The sequence below is a fragment of the Hypanus sabinus genome (assembly GCF_030144855.1).
Source record: "Hypanus sabinus isolate sHypSab1 chromosome X2 unlocalized genomic scaffold, sHypSab1.hap1 SUPER_X2_unloc_26, whole genome shotgun sequence".
Classification (NCBI taxonomy): domain Eukaryota; kingdom Metazoa; phylum Chordata; class Chondrichthyes; order Myliobatiformes; family Dasyatidae; genus Hypanus; species Hypanus sabinus.
The window spans coordinates 387,130-409,626 of NW_026778997.1; the positions used below are offsets into that span (position 1 = coordinate 387,130).

General features: G+C 44.6%; 1 long non-coding RNA gene across 1 annotated transcript; it reads left to right on the forward strand.

The window, feature by feature from the left end:
• Window positions 1-6,771: 6,771 nt before the first annotated feature.
• Window positions 6,772-8,559, forward strand: LOC132385839 (uncharacterized). Its single transcript, XR_009509310.1, has 3 exons — window positions 6,772-6,937; window positions 8,368-8,390; window positions 8,478-8,559. It is a non-coding gene; the product is annotated as an uncharacterized LOC132385839 (long non-coding RNA).
• The last annotated feature ends 13,938 nt before the right edge of the window (window positions 8,560-22,497 follow it).

The following is a 22,497-nucleotide window of genomic DNA, read 5'->3' on the forward strand; positions in this document are numbered from 1 at the left end:
GATTGTAAGATTTTTACCAAAATTCTTGCCACCAGATTAGAAAAAGTACTACCTCAAATTATCTCTGAAGATCAGACCAGATTTATTAAAAACTGTTATTCATCTTTTAACATTAGAAAATTTATTAATATAATTTATACTTCTCCATCTAAAATACTAGAATGTCATTTCCTTTGATGCTGAAATAGCGTTTGATAGAGTTGAATGGCTATATTTATTTTATACGTTGCAGAATTTTAACTTAAGCTTGAAATTTGTATCATGGATTAAATTAATGTATTATAAATCTTTGGCTTCGGTTCTTACCGATAATCAAAGATCTCCTTTTTTTCAGTTGTCCCGTGGGACGAGGCAAGGCTGCCCTTTAAGTCCTCTATTATTTGACATTGCTTTGGAACCTTTAGCCGTTGCCATTCGTGAAACACCTAATATTTTTGGTATTACCCGTGGGTAAGGGACTTATAAGTTATCATTATATGCTGATGATTTGTTACTATACATATCTGACCCTGAGAGATCTATTCCTGCTATTTCATCCTTGCTTGCTCAGTTTAGTAGCTTTTCTGGCTACAAACTGAATTTTAATAAGTGTGAATTATTTCCATTAAATATGCAAGTGCCAATTTATAAACACTTACTGTTTAAAGTTGTCACAGATCATTTTACTTATTTGGGTATTAAAATTACCAAGAAACATAAGGGTTTATTTAAAGTTAATTTTTTACCTTTAATTGAAAAAATCAAGCAACTTGTTTTCAGGTGGTCCCCATTATCTCTGTCATTGGTTGGTCGAATTAATACTAACAAGATGATAGTATTACCCATATTTTTATATTTAATCGAAGCATTACCAATTTTTATTCCTAAATCTTTTTTTGATATTATTGATTGCAAAATATCTTCATACATGTGGCAGAATATAAATCCTAGATTAAGTAAGAAATATTTACAGAAGATTAAGTAGGAAAGTGGTTTGGCTTTGCCAAACCCAAGATCTTACTACTGGGCAGTTAACATCCGATAGTTAATACCTTGGACACGAGAATTGGTCGTAGTACCTTGCCCACAATGGGTAAATTTGGAGTGTAAATCTGTACAAGACTTCTCATTGTTTTCTATTTTAGGATCTTTGCCTCCTTTTGCTTTATCTAAACCAAATAAACAAATAACTAATCCTGTAGTTAAACATACACTAAGAATATGGTTTCAATTTCATAAATTCTTCAGCTTGAATAAGTTTATCTTATCAACCCCTATTATTTCTAACTTTTTGTCCAGCCCTCTTTTATGGACTAAGCCTTTGTGTTATGGAAAGCAAAAGGTATAACATGTTTTTGTGATCTATTTTTAGATAACAGTTTTATGTCCTTTGAACAGCTATCCAGCCTAAAACTCATTTTTTTTAAGATACTTGCAAGTTTGAAGTTTCTTGAATGTTAGTCTTTTCTGAAATTATGTCCAATTGACATTACAGAAAAAAATTCTGGCTCTGAATCCGTGCCAGAAGGGTTTAGTAGCCATCATTTATAATATGATCATGAAAATACAGCTAGGAGTATCAGAAAAAATTAAGAAGGAATGGGAAAAAGAACTTCACTGTCTTATACCCACAGAGCAGTGGGAGAAAATTTTACAATTAATCAATTCTTCTTCTATTTGTGCTAAACATGCCTAATACAATTTAAGGTTGTTCATAGGGCTCACATGTCCAAGGATAAACTCGCTCGATTTTATTCTTATGTTAATCCAGCCTGTCACAGATGTCATTCTGAAGTCGCTTTATTGACCCACATGTTCTGGTCTTGCCCCTGTTTGCAAAACTATTGGAAAGATATTTTTGGTATTATTTCAACAGTTCTGAATATCAAATTGCAACCACATCCTTTTACTGCAATTTTCAGTTTACCAATGGTGGATAATAGTCGTTTATCCCCCCCCCCCCCCCACAGCTTGGCGGATAATTGCATTTGTTACATTAATGGCTAGAGGATCTATCCTATTGAATTGGAAAGAAATTAATCCTCCAACGATATTTCAGTGGTTTTCTCAAACTATTTCTTGTTCGAGTTTAGAAAAAATTACAAGTGTTGTCTTTGACCCTTCAGTTAAATATGAAGAAACTTGAAGACCATTTATTCAACATTTTCATATGAGCTAAACTGACTTTTCCTGAACCTGACTTTTATTGTCCTTAATTATTTGGATGGAGGTGCGGAGTTATTGACGCTACTGTGTATAGTTGATATAATGAAATGGCCCATGTCGGTTAGGTATTTTTTCCATTTTTTTTTGGGGGGGGGTTTCTTATTTTCTCCATTTTTTGTAACCACCATGAGTTTGGGAGGTTATTTTCATCTATTTGTATTTATACCTTAACCTATTAATTATGTACTCTCAAGCTCTTTGTATTCATGTTTCATTTATGTTTGTTTAAAATCTAGAAAAAGATTTAAAAAGGACTATTCTGAGGAAAGGGTGGAATAGGCGCAACGGGCCGAATGGCCAGACATGCTCCTGTTGGTTATTTTCTGAAGCACGAGTTTACCTTTGCACCTGCTTCTCCCTTGGTTTTCAGCCGTTCGGATTGCACAGGGGAGCGGTGAGAGCTCCGGAGATCCACCGGCAGCTGCTGCGGGGCAGCTCCCGTCTCCCAGCAGGAAGGGACGGGTCTGGGAGACAACTCCAGACAACAGGCCCCGATCCTCGGCGGGGAAAGGACGGGCGCCTCCGTGTAGCTGAAACATCTCACGGAATCTCCGCCGGTCGCTTCAGCTCTGCCTTCGAAAGGATTCACGACCCGCCGGTGGTGCAGCCAAAACCCGAGGCGCAGCTCCTGGTCTCCGGCCCACTCGGTCCCGGTTCCAAACAGCGTCCCTCCCACTGACACCCCTCAGCCAATGGGAACATCTCTCTCCCTGCGGTGATCTCTGATTGGCTGCGTTTGTGAGAGGACGGGCTGCTGCTGGGAGCTGGACATGTCAGTCACAGTTTGTTCTTAGGATTTTGATTCTGTGATCCCTGGTTCCACTGCCCAGCCAGGAGAAACATCATTCCTGCCCCTACCCTGTAAATACCCTGTGAGACTGTGTCTGTCTCAATCAGGAAGTTTCTCCATGTGAACCTTGTGTTTATGAAATTGGTGACAGTTCTTTCAGACCAGCAGCTTTGACCACAAGGACACCAGACAGTGGTCAGCACGGAATGTCCTGCAGTTACTGCAGGAGAAGGACTGGATGGACACAGTGGAGTGATTCCCCGAACAGACAGTCCAGACCATCTGGCAGAATGCCTCATCACCAGATCTCACCAACAGGCAGCAATACCGCACCTGTCTGATGGCGAGAGGGGCTCTCCCAGTCTGATCCTTGCTGCATGCCCGGAGATCACTCCCACAGCGCGCTGCCCCGAGATTACTGCAGTGGAGACGAGAGGGCCCCTCCCAGTCTGATCCTTGCTGCATGCCCGGAGATCACTCCCACAGCGCGCTGCCCCGAGATTACTACAGTGGAGACGAGAGGGGCCCTCCCAGTCTGATCCTTGCTGCATGCCCGGAGATCACTCCCACAGCACACTGCCCCGAGATTACTACAGTGGAGACGAGACGGTCACTCACCTCTTTGCGGACTGTCGGCTGGCGAAGATTTGTGGAGAAAGATGCAAGGGCCTGTGCCACAGCAACTGCGTGACAGAAGGCTCACTGATCCTCGGGCTGTTCCCAGGACGCGCAGAGAAACGGACAGCGATTGCTGCTGGAAGATCATCAACTCGGGGAAAGACGTTCGAAACTTGTTGGCCTGCCATCACACCGAGATGTCCGGAGAGCAGCGGTTCCCAACCTCGGGTCCACGGTTACTGGTATCGGTCTTTGGCACAAAATGTTGGGAACCCCTGTGATGCACCATCAATAACTCTCGGAGACATGAGTCAAGGTAGGCGGTTATTGGCCGGAAGAAAGCACCGTCAGCAGCAAGCGACCAGCACACAACATCCTGAAGACTGAGGGAGGAGCAGTGCCTCCAATCGCCTTTATACAGGGGTCTGTGGGAGGAGCCACAGGAACAGTCAGCGCACGGTGGCGGTGGGGGGGTGTCCAGACAGGTATATGTAGTTCACCACACCCTGTCATACAGGAATGCTGCCGACTGGCACAGTCCAGACTACAGGGACACCATTGGAACTATCGGGTCCCTCTACTACTCGACTGGGAGAGGCCGGGTTGGCTGAGGAAGCCTCTCAATTATTGTTCACCACCCCAGGGGGCACATGAGCGACAACAGAACGAATGTAAATTCATTGGGTAAAGGGATTGGCACGTTTTATCACTCTAAGTATTTTATATAAAGCTTATTTTGATAAAAAAATGTATCAACGTCTGATCTGTATCCAGAGTGAAGGAGACCAGGCCCTCTATAGAAGACGGGTCGGACATGGGTCAAGTCACGAAGTTTTTCTCACGAAGGGCTGTTCAAATCAGGACCTCACCGAGAAATTAACATTTTCCACCCTGTGACGTAGAATATCCAGTCCTGTGCTTTTTCCTGCAGCCACGGGTCGGTCATCACCACTGCATCTCTCTCCTCACAGCACAATATTCTCTCCGCATCCCCAGTTTAATGGCATGTTTTCACTGTTTACTTATTCACCGTTTTACCCTCCACTCCGACTCTCTTAGACCTGGAGAAAGATTAAAAAAAACGAGCTGCTGGAGGAACTCAGCGGGTCGGGCAGCATCTGTGGAGGTAAATGGACAATCGGCATTTCGGGTTGAATCAGTTCAGATGAAGGATCTCGATCCGGAAAGGTCCTTCAGCTGAGGCTTTTTGTCGATCTAGGTGTTTACGAGATGGGTTTGCTGGGCTTATGGCCAACTCACCTACGCTCCTCGCCGGGATTAGACAGTCCATTGGGCGTTTTCTTATCTTTTCCCTGTTTTATTTGTTTTTTATCCCACACTAACATGGAAATAGCCAGAATTTCCACTGAACATATCCAGCAGCAGAGTGTTCACTCCCTGAGACTGCAGCGCGCGTAGTGGACAATCGCGGTACTGCAGGGGATCAGCTGCTCCCCGAAAGTGAAAATATTCTGAATCAGGAAGTTAACATGGCTTCGAAAAGAAAGGCCGAGAGTTGGACCGAGGAGGCAATTTGTCCCGTCTGCCTGGATTACTTCACCGATCCGGTTATTCTGGAGTGTGGACACAACTTCTGTCGCTCTTGTATCACACGGTATTGGGAAAGGGAGCAGAGAAACTCCTGCCCGGAATGTAGAGAGGAGTTTGCTGACCGCACCCTCAGGGTGAATCGGGCCTTAGCAAATCTGGCTGAAAAAGCTCGAAATCTAAACCTGAACCCGAAAGGGAAGGAAAGGAAACGTCACTGCAAGGAACATGAGGAAGAACTGAAGCTGTTTTGTGAAACGGACAGGACACTGATCTGTGTGATCTGTAGAGACGCGCAGGAACACCGAGAGCACCGCTTCATGCCGATTAAAGAAGCTGTTAAAATCTACACGGTAAAAATAACATTAATTTAATACTTAACGCATTTCCTTTCTCCTACAAATCATCACACGAGCCTCTATAACTAACACATCATTCTCTGCAACTTCTGCCGTCTCCAACGGGATTCTAGCATCTCTCCGTCCCACAGCCCACCTCCGCACCCCGCAACTCACCGCTCTCGATACGGATCGCGCTCTACATACTGTATCTCCCTGATCCACTCGCTCCTCCCCACTGATCTCCCTCCTGGCACTGATACTTGAAAATGGGACAAGTGAGACCTGACTCCTAACCTCCTCCCTCGTCACCATTCAGGGCCGCAAACAGCCCAGTTCCTCCTGTTTCTTCCATGGTCGATTGTCCGCTCGTATTAGATTCCTTCTTCTCCAGCCCTTTACATCTTCCACCTGTCCCCTCTTAGCTTCTCACTTCATCACCCTCCACACCATTTCCCTTCACGTTGTCTCACCCGTCACCTGTCAGCTGGTTCTCATCCCCAACCTTTTTATTCTGGCTTCTGTCCCATTCCTTCCCAGTCCCGATGAAGGGTCTCATCCTGAAACACCGACTGTTTATTTCCCCTGAATAGATGCTCCCTGACTCACTGAGTTCCTCCGGCATTTTGTGTGATAATCGGGTTTGATCACCTGTTTCTTTTGATGCATCTTTGTTTCTATTTCCTTCGCTCTCTGACTTCCAGGATCAGCTAAAATCTTCCTTAGACTCTCTCACAAAAAAGAAATCAGACTTCCAGGAAAAGGAGCAGCAACAGAAACAGAAGATTTCCGGAGTTCAGGTGAGGCTTCCTGAGCGGAATTTCTGATATTACTGTCGAGTTTTGCTCCATTTAATGCAGAATAGCCGAGTATCGCAGCTCCAGTGACCTGGGTTTGATCCTGACCTCTGTTGCTGTCTGTGTGGAGTTTGCATGCTCTCCCTGTGACCACGAGAGACTCCAACACATCCCAACGACATGTCCGATGAATGGTTATTACAATTAACCCTGTGAAGTTGGGTATGCGGGAATCAGATGGGGGTTTATGGGTCAATGAGGGAGAATATGTTTCAGGAAAACGTGAGGGAATGGTGTTGACGGGAATGCACTCAGAAGTAGCATAGACTCCAATAGACCAAACTGAACGACAAAAGGAAACAGAGCGCAGCAATGCAGTATATTAATCTTCACCTTTCATTCAACAGGAACAGTCACACAGCATTCAGTCCCACGTCACATCCCAGTTTGCTGAACTGCGCCAGATTATCACTGAGAAAGAGCAGAGCTTACTCAGGGATCTCAGGGAAGAAGAGAAGAGAATTCTCAACCCAATGGAGAAAAATCTTCGGGAGATTCAAGAGAATATAAGTTTTATTCAGGAGGAAATCTCAAAGATAAAGGAACAGATGGATCAAAAAGACAACGTGATATTTCTCAAGGTGAGGGATTCTATTTCACTTTGTTTCTGTCAAAGGGCACTAAATGAATAGTGGTATATTTGAAATAAACACAGCACTGTGGCCAATTCTAACAAAACAATTGCCGCTGCTGGAGACCTCACACAAGTTGTTATACCTGCATGACGCACCCACCAATCACTCCAATAATGACATTTCAAAATGTCCAAGATACGCTTTCAGTCCTTCATTAGTAAAATACAATCTTGAAGCGATGAAGCTTCAGGGTAATTCATTGTAAAGTAAGCTGCAACACAGCGGTCAAGAACAGAATGACATCCGCCCGTCCTCCCCTCAAAACTGTGAAGAACAAAGTATGAATACGTAACTTATTCCCTTCACTTTTACCACGGCCCCACTCACCAGACTGGTTATCGTCATAAACACGTAACGCAGAATACAATGCAGACAGAAGACAGATGCATTGCTCATACACACAGTATTTACAAATGGCAGTAAACTGTTTCTCACCAGAGAGTTGATGCATCTATTCAGGGTTGTTGTTGTCCCAAAACTGGACTTCCACAACTTCTGTACATCCCAGGACAGAATGCAAATTTCTCTGAAATTATTTACTCTGATCGTAACACAGAACTGCTGACTGTGTCCTTAATTCTGTATTAAATATCCTTTAAAACTCTCATTAACTCCCGGTTCCATTCACAGACTGTGAGTGTGTCTGGTGCGGTGGGTGTGAGGGTCTCTCTGTCAATCCGTGAGAAAAAAGAATTTGACACACATCAGACTTATCTTCTATATCCAGATTAGTGAAACTATTACTATTACTGTCTTTTTACTTTTACAGATAACAATCAAATGAACGTTCAATTGTTCAAAACATAACCAGGCCATTTGGCCCATTTCCTCCTCTCAATTTCCCTGCTTCACAATCCTCCTGCCACCTACTCAGCACAACCAGCAATCGTGCCCTGAAATCTCTGGTCCCTCACGTGTTTATCCATCCTCCCTTTTACATTCAATCTCTGCTGTTCCATTTCCACCACTCCTGTGGCACTGAATTCCACATCCTCCTCAATAAATTCCTTGTGGAATTTGTTAAAATCCATCTGGAATTACATCACCTCACAAGTCTCCTCATAAATAGAGGTACTTCCTCCACCCGCACACAATCGCGTACATCACTGATCTTAAATTCCTCCATCCTATCACACTGACGTCATATCCGGATGAAAATGCACAGCCTGTCCTGTCTTCCCTATAAGTTTCATCCTCTCAGTAATGGTCTGACATTCAGAAACTTTCCTTGTAAGTTACCCTGTGGTTCTGTATTGTCCGTGTGTGTGAGTGATTGCGGGAGTGGGAATTTTCATCACCTGGTAATGATTTGGATCAAATTCTGGATGTGGACAGTAAGTCCAAGTCTAATCCGATTTGTGTTTTATTTATTTCAGGAGGAAGCTCGTCGGAACAGAAGGTAGGACATGCTCTTTACTGAAACCCTGAATGGATTTGTAAAATAGTTCAAAATAGCAATTTATAACCAGCAGTTTAATATTTACAGGATTAATGACGATGTCCAGGAATTGTCAGTGACAGATGAGACCCTACCGGTTGAAAAATTCGATCACCCCTATTTGTTGAACACAGTACTGAGAGAAACGCTTGATGCTATTTATCGAGGTAAAACTTACAAACATTCATTTCCCCTTGTTTATGAAGCTCAATTTAGTTTCAATTTGAGGCAAAGATTGTCTGTAATACTGGGCTGAAGGGGAACTGAAGTTTATTCCACATCAACCCCACCGACTGGGAGGCATCACTGTCACATGGTCAGCTGGAGATGTCAGACCCCTGGACACACCAGCACAGGGTCACAATACAACCAATACACGGGACTGGCAGATGAACCACTGTGTCCTGATCCCAGGCACATTGCACTAACACACCAGGACATGAGTTTGGATCTACCAGAGGAACTGGGAATTTAATACTGACGATAATATTGTAGGGAATAACAATGAGTATCAGTGTGGTGACAGGGATTGTCAGGAAAATACACAAGTCCTTCATGTGCCCTGTGAGTGCAGACTCTGACTGACACAGGTCTTCCCCCCTTCTGGGTCAGCAACTCTCACTGTTGTTAGAGGCAGAAGAGGGGAGTGGTCGTGATCGGGGACTGAATCGCCAGGGGAACAGACGGGAGAATCTACTGATGTGAACGGGACACCCGAATGCCTCCTGGTTGCCAGGGTCAGGAACGTCTTGGATCGTGTCCACAGCATTTTAGAGAGGGAGGGAAAAGAGCCAGATATCTTTGTAAATTTTTGACAATGTCATTGGAAGTAAAATCAAAGAGGTCCTGAAAATAGAATTTGGAGAGCTTGGTAGAAAGTTCAGAAGCAGTACCCCCAGGGTTGTAATTTCTGGATTGCTGCCTGTGCCACGTGCTGGTGAGGGTAGAAACAGGATAATTTGGCAGATAGATATGGCTGAGAAATGGTGCTGGGGACAGGGCTTCAGGTTCTTGCATCATCGGGATCTGTTCTGGTGGAGGAATGACCTGCTCAAAAGGGATGAGTCGCACCTCCACCCGAGGGAGAACAATATTCTCACAGAGAGGTTTGATAGAGCTGTCGGGGAGGGTTTAAACTAATTTGGTGAGGTGAGGGGTTGGAAGTGGAGTGAAGCGATAGAACTGACAGTAAAATGCAAAGATTGCATGCAGTCAGACTGTCAGATAGGGCGGACAAATGAGAGGAGAAAATTGCAGCCAGCAACGTGAGTATCAGTGCATTAGAGATGCAGATTTAAAAAGGGTAGCAGATACAGTACACAAAGTGTTATATCTCAATGCATGGAGTATGAGAAATAAGGTGGATGATCTTGTTGCACCATTACCGATTGTCAGGTATGATGTTGTGGCCATCACGGAATCATGGTTTTAGTTGGGATCTGAATGTCCAAGGTTACACAATGTATCGGTGGTGTAGGAAGGTCGGGTGAGGGGGTGGTGTGGCTCTGCTGGTAAATCAGCAGCAAGATGTGACATAGGATTGGAAGATGTTGAATCCTTGTGGGTTGAGGTAAGGAACTGCAAAAGTAAAAATGACACTGACACCAGTCATATACAGGCCTCCCAACAGTCAGTGGGTTGAGGCCCACAGATTACAACTGGAAATAGAAAAGGCTGATGAAAAGGACAATGTTATGATAATCATGGGAGATTTCAACATGCAGGTGAATTAGGAAGATCAGGTTTGTAAAGGATCTCAAGAGAGTGAGTTTGTTGAATGCAATGTGATGGCTTTCTAGAGCAGTTTGTCGTTGAGCCTACTCGGGGATCAGCTCTACTGGATTGGGTGTTATGTATTGAACCAGAGGTGAGCAGTTAAAAGAAACCCTTAGGAGGCAGAGCTCACAACATGGCCAAAAATAAATAAATACTCAAAACAAGCTAGCAAACAATATCAAATTGTTTTTCAAGTATTGTAAAAAAAAAAAAAACAGAGATAAGAGTGGATATAGGACCGCTAGAAAATGAGGCCGGATATATAATAACAGAGGATAAAGAGATGACAGATAAACCAAATATTTTGCACCAGTATTCACCATGGAAGACACCAGCACTGTGCCCAGTGTTGAAGAGAGCGAGGGAAGAGAAGTGAGTGAAGTTACTGTTACAAGGGAGAAGCTGCTCAAAAAGCTGAAAGCCCTAAAGATACATGTCACCCAGACCAGATGAACTGCACCCCAGTGCTCTGAAAGAGGTCGCAGTAGAACTTAAGGAGGCATTTCAAATGATTTTCCAAAAACCACTGGACCCTGGCATGGTACCAGAGGACTGGAAAATGGCAAATGTCACTTGACTCTTTAAGTAAGGAGGAAGGCAGCAGAAAGGAAATTATAGACCAGTTAGCCTCATCTCTGTGGTTGGGAAGAAATTGGAGTCAATTGTTAAATGTGAGGCTATGGAATACTTGGTGACACTGGACAAGATAGGACAAGTCAGCATGGCTTCGTTAAGGGAATATCCTGCCTGACAAACCAGTTGGGATTCTTTGAGGAGATTACAAGCAGGATAGATAAAGGGGATGCAGTGGATGTTGTATATTTGGAATCTCGGAAGGCCTTTGACTCAGTGCCACACATGAAGGTGGTAACCAGGTTAAGAGGCCATGGTATTACAGAAAAGTTACAGGCATGGTTAGAACATTGGCTGATTGGTAGGAAACAGCAAATGAGAGTAAAGGGATCCTTTTCTGGTTGGCTGCCAGTGAGTCGTGTTCCACAGGGGTCAGTGTTAGGACACCTTTATTTTATGCTGAATATCAAGATTTAGCTGATGGAATAGACAATAAGATGTAGGAGCAGAAATAGGCCATTCGGCCCATTGAGTCTGCTCCAACATTCAGTCATGGGCAGACCCAATTCCTCCAGACATCCACACTCCCCTGCTTTCACCCCATACCATTTGATGCCCTGGCTAAATGAGAACCGGTACATCTCTGCCTTAAATATGCCTTGGCCTCCATAGCCACATGTCGCAACAAATTCCACAGATTTTCCACACACTGACTAAAGTAATTTCTCCGCATCTCAGTTCTAAAAGGACGTCCTTCAATCATGAATTCATACCCTCTTGTATTAGAATACATGGCTTTGTTTCCAGGTTTTGCAGATGATACGAAGATTGGTGGAGTGTTGAGGAAACAGTTGGGCTGGACAAGTACTTGGATGAGGAGAATAGGAAAGAAAGTGGCAAATGATATACAATGTTGGAAAATACATGGTCCTGCACTTTGGTCGTAGAAATAATGTGCAGATTGTTTTTTTTTTTTCAAATGGGGAGAAAATCAAAACATCTGAGACGAAATTGGACTTAGCAGTCATTCTGCAGAACTCCCTAAAGGTTAACTTGCAGGTAGAGTCAGTGGTGAGAAAGGCAAATCCAATGTTAGCATTCAGTCCAAGGGGTTTAGATAGCATTCAATTCATGAGCAGGGATGTGATGCTGAGGATTTATAAGGCACTGGTGAGGCCTCACCTTGAGTATTGTGAACAGTTTTGGGCTCCTCATCTAAGAGAAGATGTGCTGGCATTGCAGAAGGTTCATTTCATAAGGATGATTCCAGGAATGAAAGGGTTATCATACGAGGAACGTTTGATAGCTCTGTGTCTGTACTCGCTGGAATTTAGAAAGATGAGGGGGGATCTCATTGAAACCTTTTGAATGTTGAAAGGCCTAGACAGAGTAGATGTGGAAAGGATGTTTCCCATGGTGATGGAGTTCAGGACAAGCGGGCACACCCTCAAGATGGAGGGGCATCTATTTAAAAAAATGCGAACAAACTTGAGCCAGCGGCTGGTGAATTTGTGGAACTTGTTGTGTGTATTTAAGACAGAGCTTGATAGGTTCTAGATTGAGTACCAAAGGTTACGGGGAGAAGACCAGGTAGTGGGGCTGAGGAGGAAAAATAAGGATCAGCCATGATTGAATGGCAGAGCAGACTCGATCGGCAAATGGCCTAATTCTGCTCCAATGTCTTATGTTGACCAGACCACTACATTGTGAGAATGAGCTCGGACACACCAACAAGCATTGACATGGGTCAAGATTTCATCTCGGGAGAAGCAAACACAGCATAACCGGCCTGGCAAAGCTCCCTCACACACATACACAGGAAGGACTGGCAGATTGTAGTCAGAGCCTCAGCAATGTACGTTGTTATTTCCCTCAGTAACCTGGAAACCAGTCTCTTCAGAGACAGTCATTTAATCATTTAAACAACTCAATCACGTGGGACACATTGACAACACACACCAGACATGTGATGACACACTGTAGCATACAAATTCTTCAATGTGCATACTCTCCTTCAATGTGTATACACAACACACACACACACATACACACAGACACACACACACACACACACACACACACACACACACACACACACACACACACACACACACACACACACACACACACACACACACACACACACACATACTATCAGAGTGTGACACACGGCCACAGAAATATGCACAAATTCCCATTTAGGATTGAAATCTGCCATCCTTACCCAGTCTGTCTGCTCTGTGGCACTGAGCTGCCCTCTGACGTGACGTCACGTCAACACTTCACAGACAGACTCAGGGGTGAGATTCCTCAGGAGGATGATCTGGGAGGGTTTGATGGATGTTGAACTCACGGCCCACTTCGTCAATCTGCAAGACTAAGATGTCTTCTTGAGCATGTCCCATTTGTGTGTGTTTGCCCCATACCCCTCTATCCATTTCCCATCTGTGTACCTTCCCAAATTTATTTTAAAATATTTTTACCTGTCTCTACAGCGTCTGAGGGCACATTCCATTTACCAACCTCCCTCTCTATGAGAATGTTACACGATAGAACACTCAGAAAAATTTCCCGGCTCATTTTCAGTCCGAGGCCTCTGGTTCTGTCCTCCCATTTCTTGGAAATAGAAACTTTATTTAAGCTCCTTATGAATTATTTACCTTGTTAAGGGGTCACACCTGAACATCCTACACTACAGCTGAATAGCCCAAGCCTTTCCACTCTCTGATTGTAACCCAGGCCCCCAGTCCTGGTAACATCCGCCTGAAGCCTCCTGCCCAGTGTAATGACATCCTCCCCATATTCGGGAACCGGAAATGCAGACAATGCTCCAAGTGTGGTCTATCATCGACATCAAAGGCCTTGCTGAATTTCATGTGGACAGAGTGGAATAGGCTGATGAATACAGGACTGAAGGTGTTTTTTTAGATTGGGACAAGAAGGGCGGCGTGGGAGCTAAATTCTGAAGGAAGGCAGTATTTTTAAAAACTTCGCGTACAAGAACGGCGAGACTGCGCAGGACAGCGGAGAGAGTTTAAAAAGATGACCACCCTATACAGCGGGCAGCGGAGTGGGTGCCAGCAGAGTGTAGGGCTTTGGGTCAACGGGCTTAGGCGGTAACGGGAAGAGCCGAGAGCGAGGCACCGACTCTTTTTCTCCCCTCGGCAAATCGGCCTGGACAGACGGGGGAACAGCAGGGCACATTAGCTAACGGTTTAAAAAGTTCGTGTGCTTGGCGAAGTAAGTGGGTGAGTAGACCTATCTTTCTTTGTTTCATTCCTGTAGAATTAGGTAGCATGTCTGCAGGGTTAGTGCTTTGTTCAGGGTGTCAGATGTGGGAATCCTGGGAGACCCCCAGCCTCCCTGATAGCCACATCTACACCAGGTGAACCGTGATTCAGCTTCTCGCAGACCGTGTTAGGGATCTGGAGCAGCAGCTTGATGACCTACTGCTTATTAGAGAAAATGAAGAGATGATAGACAGGAGCTACAGGGAGGTAGTCATCCCTAGGCTACAGGGGTCAGAAAACTGAGTGACTGTCAGGAGTGGTAGTAGAAATGCCCGGGTAGTGGAGAGCACCCCTGTGGCTGCCCCCCTCAGCAACAAGTATATCGTTTCGGATGCTGTTGAGGGGGATGACCTGACAGGGGACGGCCATGGTGACTGGGTCTCTGGCACTGAGCCTGGCGCTGTTGTGCAGGAGGGAAGGAGGGAGAAGAGGAATGCGGTAGTCATAGGGGATTCCATAGTCAGGGGAACAGACAGGAGATTCTGTGAGCCTGATAGAGATACACGCATGCTGGGCTGCCTCCCAGGTGCGAGGGTACGGTATGTCTCGGATCGGGTCCAGAATATTCTGAAGGGAGAGGGCGAGCAATGTTGGTACCAATGACATAGAGAGGAAAAGGGAGGAAGTCCTGAAGAGATATTTCCGGGAGTTAGGAATGAAGCTGAGAAGCAGGACCTCCAGGGTAGTAATCTCAGGATCGCTACCTGTGCCACGTGCTAGCGAGGGCAAGAATAGTAGGATCAGACTGATGAATGCGTGGCTGAGAGACTGGTGCAGGGGGCAGGGCTTCAGATTCTTGGGTCATTGGGATCTCTTTAGGGGGAAGTATTAACTGTTCAAAAAGGATGGGTTACACCTGAACCCGAAGGGGATCAATATCATCGCAGAAATGTTTAATAGAGCTGTTAGGGAGGGTTTAAACTAATTTGGCAGCGGGATGGGAAAGAGGTGACATAGGATCGGAAGGTGCAGAATCTTTATGGGTTGAGCTAAGAAATCGCAGGGGTAAAAGGACCCTGATGGCAGTTATCTACAGGCCTCCAAACAGCTGCAGTGATGTGGACTACAAATTACAACAGGAAATAGAAAAGGCTTGCCGGAAGGGCAGTGTTATGATAATTGTGGGGGATTTTAACATGCGAGTGGATTGGGAAAATCAGGTCGACACTGGATCTCAAGACAGAGAATTTGAAGAATGTCTACGAGATGGCTTTTCAGAACAGCTTGTTGTTGAGCCCACTACGGGATCAGTGGTACTGAATTGGATATTGTGTAATGACCCAGAGGTGATTAGAGAGATTGAGGTGAAGGAACTGTTAGGTGGCAGTGATCGTAACATGATTGAGTTCACTGTAAAATTTGAGGAAGAGAAGCAGAAATCCGATGTGTTGGTATTGCAGTGGAGTAAAGGAAATTACAGTGGCATGAGAGAGGAACTGGCCAAATTTGTGCACTTTTCGTGTTTTTATGTGTCACGTCCACAAACGAATGGATTGTTCCCTACCCCCATCGGGGAACGGTTCTTGCCAATCTCATGGGCACTCGCCGGTGTTTGGGCTAATCGTCTTAATCACTCATAGCAGTTTGCTTGCGATCTTAATTCGGCAGAATAGTGACAACGGGGATGTGAAGCAGAATTGGGTTAGTATTAAGGGTTAGGGTTTTTTTTTATATTAGCAGAGCAGCAGTGGCTGGAGTTTATGCGAGAAGTGAGGAAGGTGCAAGACAGATATATTCCAAAAAAGAAGAAATTTTCGAATGGAAAAAGATGCAACCATGGCTGACAAGAGAAGTGAAAGCCAAAGTAAAAGCAAAGGAGAGGGCATTCAAGGAAACAAAAAAATAGTGGGAAGACAGGGGATTGGGAAGTTTTTAAAAGCTTACAAAAGGAAACTAAGAAGGCCATTAAGAGGGAAAAGATGAACTATGAAAGAAAGCGAGCAAATAATATCAAAGAAGATACCAAAAGCTTTTTCAAGTATATAAAGAGTAAAAAACCGGTGAGAGTGGTTATAGGACATATAGAAAATGATGCTGGAGAAATTGTAATGGGAGATAAGGAGATGGCTGAGGAACTGAACGAGTATTTTCATCTGTCCTCACTGAGGAAGATATCAGCAGTATACCGGACACTCAAGGGTGTCAGGGAAGAGAAGTGTGCGCGGTCATAATTACGACAGAGAAAGTACTCAGGAAGCTGAATAGTCTCAGGGTAGATAAATCTCCAGGACCAGATGGAATTCACCCTTGTGTTTTGAAGGAAGTAGCTGTGGAGATCGCGGAGGCATTAGCAATGATCTTTCAAAAGTCAATAGATTCTGACATGGTTCCGGAGGAGTGGAAGATTGTAAATGCCACTCTGGTATTTAAGAAAGGGGCAAGGAAGCAAAAAGTAAATTATAGACCTGTTAGCTTGACATCGGTGGGAGTCAATTGTCGAGAATGAGGTTACGGAGTACCTGGAGGCATATGACAAGATAGGCCAAACTCAGCATGGTTGCCTTAAAGGAAAATCCTGCCATTGAAATCTTTTGAGGAGATTACAAGTAGGCTGGACAAGGGAGATGCAGTGGATGTTGTGTATTTGGATTTTCAGAAGGACTTTAACAAGGTGCCACGCATGAGGTTGCTAAACAAGATAAGAGCCCATGGAATTACGGGAAAGTTACATCTGTCGATAGAGCGTTGGCTGATTGGGAGGAAACAGAGAGTGGGAATAAAGGATCCCATTCTGGTTGTCTGCCGGTTAAAAGTGGTGTTCCAGAGGGGTCCGTGTTGGGGCCACTTCTTTTTACGTTGTATATCAACGATTTGGATTAAGGAAAAGATGGCTTTGTGGCTAAGTTTGCTGATGATACAAAAGTAGGTGGAAACTCCCCCACCTGAGGAAACAGAGTTTGCAGAGAGACTTGGATAGATTTGGAGAATGGTCAAAGAAGTGGCAAATGAAATACAATGTTGAAAAGTGTATGGTCATGCATGTTAGCAGAAGAAATAAACGGGCAGATTATTATTTAAGTGGAGAGAGAATTCAAAGTTCTGAGATGCAACGGGACTTGAGGGTGCTCGTGCAGGATACCCTTAAGGTTAGTCTCCAGGTTGAGTCGGTGGTGAAGAAGGTGAATACAATGTTGACGTTCATTTCTAGAGGATTAAAATATAAGAGCAGGGATGTGATGTTGAGGCTCTATAAGGCAGCGGTAAGACCTCACTTGGAGTACTGTGTGCAGTTTTGGGCTTCTTATTTAAGAAAGGATGTTCTGACATTGGAGAGGGTTCAGAGCAGATTCACTAGAATGATTCCGGGAATGAGAGGGTTAACATGTGAGGAACATTTGATCACTCTTGGACTGAACTCCTTGCAGTTTAGAAGAATGAGGAGGAACCTCACGGAAACATGTCGAATTTTAAAAGGCATGGACAGAGTGGATGTGGCAAAGTTGTTTCCCATGGTGGGGGAGTCTAGTACGAGAGAGCATGACTTAAGAATTGAAGGGCGCCCACACAGAACGGAGATGCAAAGAATTTTTTTTAGCCAGAGGGTGGTGAATCTGTGAATTTGTTGCGGCAGTGGAGTCCAGGTCATTGGGTGTATTTAAGGCAGAGATTGATCAGTATCTGAGTAGCCAGGGCATCAAAGGTCATGGTGAGAAGGTGGGGGAGTGGCACTAAATGGGAGAATGGATCAGCTTATGATAAAATGGCGGAGCAGATTCGAAGGGCCGAATGACCGGCTTCTGCTGCGTTGTCTTCTGGTCTTATTTGAATGCACCAGTATACGTCTTAAGGATCTTGTAGCACAGGTAGAGTTTGGCAGGTATGAACTTAGGCAGGTACGACTTTGATCGAAGGAATAAAGGCATAGACAATTCTGTAAACAGGGCGAAATTCAAAAATCAGAGGTGCAAACGGACATAGGTGTCCTTGTGCAGGATTCCCTGAAGGTTAACTTGCTGTTTGTGTCAGTGGTAAGATTGGCAAACTCAATGTTTGCTTTCATTTCGAGAGGATTAGAGTACAAGAGCAAGGGTGTAATTCTGATGTTTTATAAGGCATTGGTCAGACCACACTGGGAGTATTGTGAGCAGTTTTGGGTCCCTTCTATCGGAAATCATGTGCTGGCATTGGAGGGGGTGCAAATGATTCACAAGAATAATTCCAGGAATGAATGAGTTAACATTTGAGGAGTGTTTGATGGTTCTGGGCCTGTACTCACCGGAGTTCAGAAGAATGGCTGATTTATCATCCCTCTCAACCCTATTCTCCAGTCTCCTCCCCATAACTTTTGAGACTCTGACCAATCAAGAAGTTTACTTATTAACTCCTGCATTAAAAATCAAACAGGAGAAAATCTGCAGATGCTGGTAATTCAGGCTACACAGGTCCTGATGAAGGGTCTCGCCAGATCTCTCTGACACCTGTCGGGAGAGAGTTGATGTTGGGAGGATGTGGATGGGTCGAGAACGGTAAGCACAGCCTCCGACTATAGGGATGTCCATTTAGGACAGAGATGAGGAGGAATTCCTTTATCCACAGGATAGTGAATCTGCCACAGGCAGCTGTGGAGGCCAAATAATTGAGTATATTTAAAGCAGAGTAACACAAACAAATTGTTGGGGGAACAGCAGGCCGGGAAGTTTCTATGGAAAAGAGTAAACAGTCGACGGTTCAGACTGAAACACTTCATCAGGACCTGTGTTGCTTAAGGGTTCCTGCAAATTCATCCCCTGTCCTAATGAGGGGCTGCGGGGGACGGGGCTCTGGGAAAGGGGACAAAGTCATCCTCATCTGCCATCTTTGCCCCCTCCAACTTCTCATTACGTCTACACACACAGTTCACCCACAGGGTTTCCACCCCTCCCCCTCCTGTTTCAATCTGCCATTCATCTCACCCATACTGGTTCCCATCATCACCTCCTTTACTGTCTCAAACCATCACACTCCCCCACTTCACACTCACAGATGAAAGTGAACATTGTATGACGGGCCTGTTCCTGTGCTGTACTGCTCGATGTTCTCTGTTGCCTGTTTCGAAGAATGAGAGGAGATCTCATGGAAACACAAAATTCTTTCAGGGATCAACAGGCAGAAGTGAGGGAGGATGTTTCCCCTGTCCAGCGGAAAACCCTTGTGGAGACATCTGCTTTTGTCGAATCAAAGGTTCGTGTCGGCCACCCGACCGCGCCTGAGATCTCCACCACCCCCGGTCCCCGGGGCCGCGCTGTCCGAGTCTCCCCCCGATCCCCGGGGTCGCGCTGACGAGTCTCCCCCCGATCCCCGGGGCCGCGCTGTCCGAGTCTCCCCCCGATCCCCGGGGCCGCGCTGTCCGATTCTCCCCCCCCCCCGATCCCCAGGGCTGCGCTGTCCGAGTCTCCCCCCGATCCCCGGGGCCGCGCTGTCCGAGTCTCCCCCCGATCCCCGGGGCCGGGCTGTCCGAGTCTCCCCCCCGATCCCCGGGGTCGCGCTGCCCGAGTCTCCCCCCGATCCCCGGGGCTGCGCTGTCCGAGTCTCCCCCGATCCCCGGGGCCGCGCTGTCCGAGTCTCCCCCGATCCCCTGGGCCCCGCTGTCCGAGTCTCCCCCCCGATCCCCGGGGTCGCGCTGCCCGAGTCTCCCCCCGATCCCCGGGGCCGCGCTGACCGAGTCTCCCCCCGAACCCCGGGGACTCTCTAATTCTCTGCTTCTCCCCCCAGTCTCTGTCACCCTGGATGTGGAAACGGCGAATCCGTGTCTCGAGGTGTCTGAGGATCGGAAGAGTGTGAGATGGACCCGGACCCGGAGAGATCTCCCTGACACCGGGAAGAAATTCACACACTGGTCTTGTGTGCTGGGATCGGAGGGATTCACATCGGGGAGACATTACTGGGAGGTGGAGGTGACGGGGAATCGGAGCTGGTTTCTGGGAGTCGCCGCAGAGTCTGTGAAGAGGAAGGGACGAGTCAGACTGAGACCGGAGACCGGATTCTGGGTCATCGGGCGGAATTGTGACGTGTTACATCGGGATTGTGACGTGTCCGGTCGCCCCTCCCCCGAGTCCCGTTTCCCTGCCGGTCCCATCCCCGGGAGGGTGGGAGTTTATCTCAGTTACGAGTCCGGGACAGTTTCATTTTACAATGCGGAGACCAAGTCCCATCTCCACACCTTCACTGGGAATAAATTCACGGGGAAACTTTATCCTTTCTTCGAGACCTGGGATGTGAACCAGTGGCTGAGAATCTGCTCCGGTTCCGCTCCGGGTCTGTAAACGGGTCGGGTCCCGGGACCGGCGTCAGGAGTAATGTCCCTGTAAATATAAATGTGCGGAGAGTGCAGCTAAATACGTGGCTCAGGAGATGGTGCAGGAGGGAGGGCTTCATGTTTCTGGTCAATTGGGCTTTGTTCCCGGGAAGGTGGGACCTGTTCCGACGGGTCGGTTTGCCCCTGATCTGGGCGGGGGGGGGGGGGCAATAACATTCTTGCGGGTAGATTTGCCAGTGCTGCTCCGGGGAATTTAATCTAGATTTGCAGAGGGAGGGGAACCAGAGTGTTAGAGCAGATAGTGAGGTGCAGGAGGATAAGGAACATGAGAGGACTGCATGTATAAACGGAAATGAAAAAAAAAAGCAGATGATATACATATTCTCAGGTACATCTATTTCAATGCACGGAGTATTGTCGGTAAAACAGATGAGTTTAGGGCTTGGGTTGACACGTGGGATAACGTCATTACTGCTATCAGTGAGGGGCAGAACTGGCAGCTTAATGTTCTGGTAAAATTGGAGATCGGCCAATTTTGTGGAAATGGAAATGGAAGAGTGGATTGGGATAAGTTTTTTTTTTCTGGCCAGGATGTGTTCAGTAAGTTCACAGGCATAAGACATTAAAGAGAGATTGGGTTGGAAATGTTATAGCAACTTCATTTAATTCAAAATCGAGAGGAGTTGCAATTCCGGTTAATAAATCTTTACCAATTAAAATACGAAATATAATAATTGATTCTGTGGGGAGATATGTGATTATAGATTGTCAAATTTTTTTCAGAATTGTGGACTTTTATGAACATTTATGCACCAAATGAAAATGATGCAAAATTCATACAAGAAGATATTTTGAACTTGGCTGACGCAAATGATAAAATATTAATAGGCGGAGATTTTAATTTTTGTTTAGATCCAGTTTTGGATAGGTCAACTAAAGTTGTTACAAAATTAAAAGTAATAAAACTAACTTTATCATTAATGAAAGATTTAAACATTGATATATGGAGAAAAATTAATCCAAGAGAAAGAGATTATTCATTTTATTCAAATAGACATAAAGCTTAGATGGAGACTTAATACAATTTTATTAAAACGTCAAGATTTTTGTGATTTTATGAAAAAACAGATTCAATTTTTTTTGGATACAAACTTACATTCAGTTGAGGATAAAATTGTATTATAGGAAGTGATGAAAGCATATTTAAGGGGTCAGATTATAAGTTATACATCTAAAATTAAGAAGGAAAATTGGGAAAAGATATCATAAAGTTAGAAAAAGAATCTCAAAGATATATGACAGAAGAAAAACAAAGACAACTTGTTAATAAAAAACTACAATATAATACACTCCAGACATATCGTACAGAAAAAGTAATTATGAGAACTAAACAGAAATGTTACGAGTTAGGTGAAAGATCACATAAAATTCTTGCTTGGCAGTTGAAAACAGAACAGGCTTTTAAAACAATAAATGCAATTAGAACAAGTGTAAATAAGGTTGCTGATAAACCTTTAGAAATTAATGAAACTTTAATTTTTTTATACTGAACTATATCAATCAGAATCACAAAATAAGATTACTGAGATAGATACATTTTTATCACAAATAACCCTTCCAAAATTTAATTTGGAAGAACAGAAAGGATTAGATATGCCCTTTACATTAAAAGAGGTTGAAGAAGCTTTAGGATCACTTCAGGGTTACAAATCCCCAGAAGAAGATGGTTTTCCTCCTGAATTTTATCAAGAAATTTAAACATATATTAATTCCTCCCTTTATGGAATTAATATACCAAGTGGAAAGAATGCATAAACTCCCACAATCTTTTTTTACAGCGATCATAACTGTATTGCCAAAAAAAGATCCTCTAAAACCAACATCATATAGGCCTATTTCTTTGTTGAATACAGATTATAAGATAATAGCAAAAATTTTATCTAATAGAATATCTAAATATTTACCAAAATTAATACATATGGATCAAACAGATTTTATTAAAAACAGACAATCAATGGATAATCTAACCTGGTTACTTAGTATAATTCATCTGGCACAAAAAAGAGAGGAAATGAGTGTGGCATTTGCTTTGGATGCAGAAAAAGCATTTGATAGATTGGAATGGGATTTTTTGTTTAAGGTATTGGAAAAATATGAGCTAGGAAAATCTTTTATACAATGGATTAAAACCTTA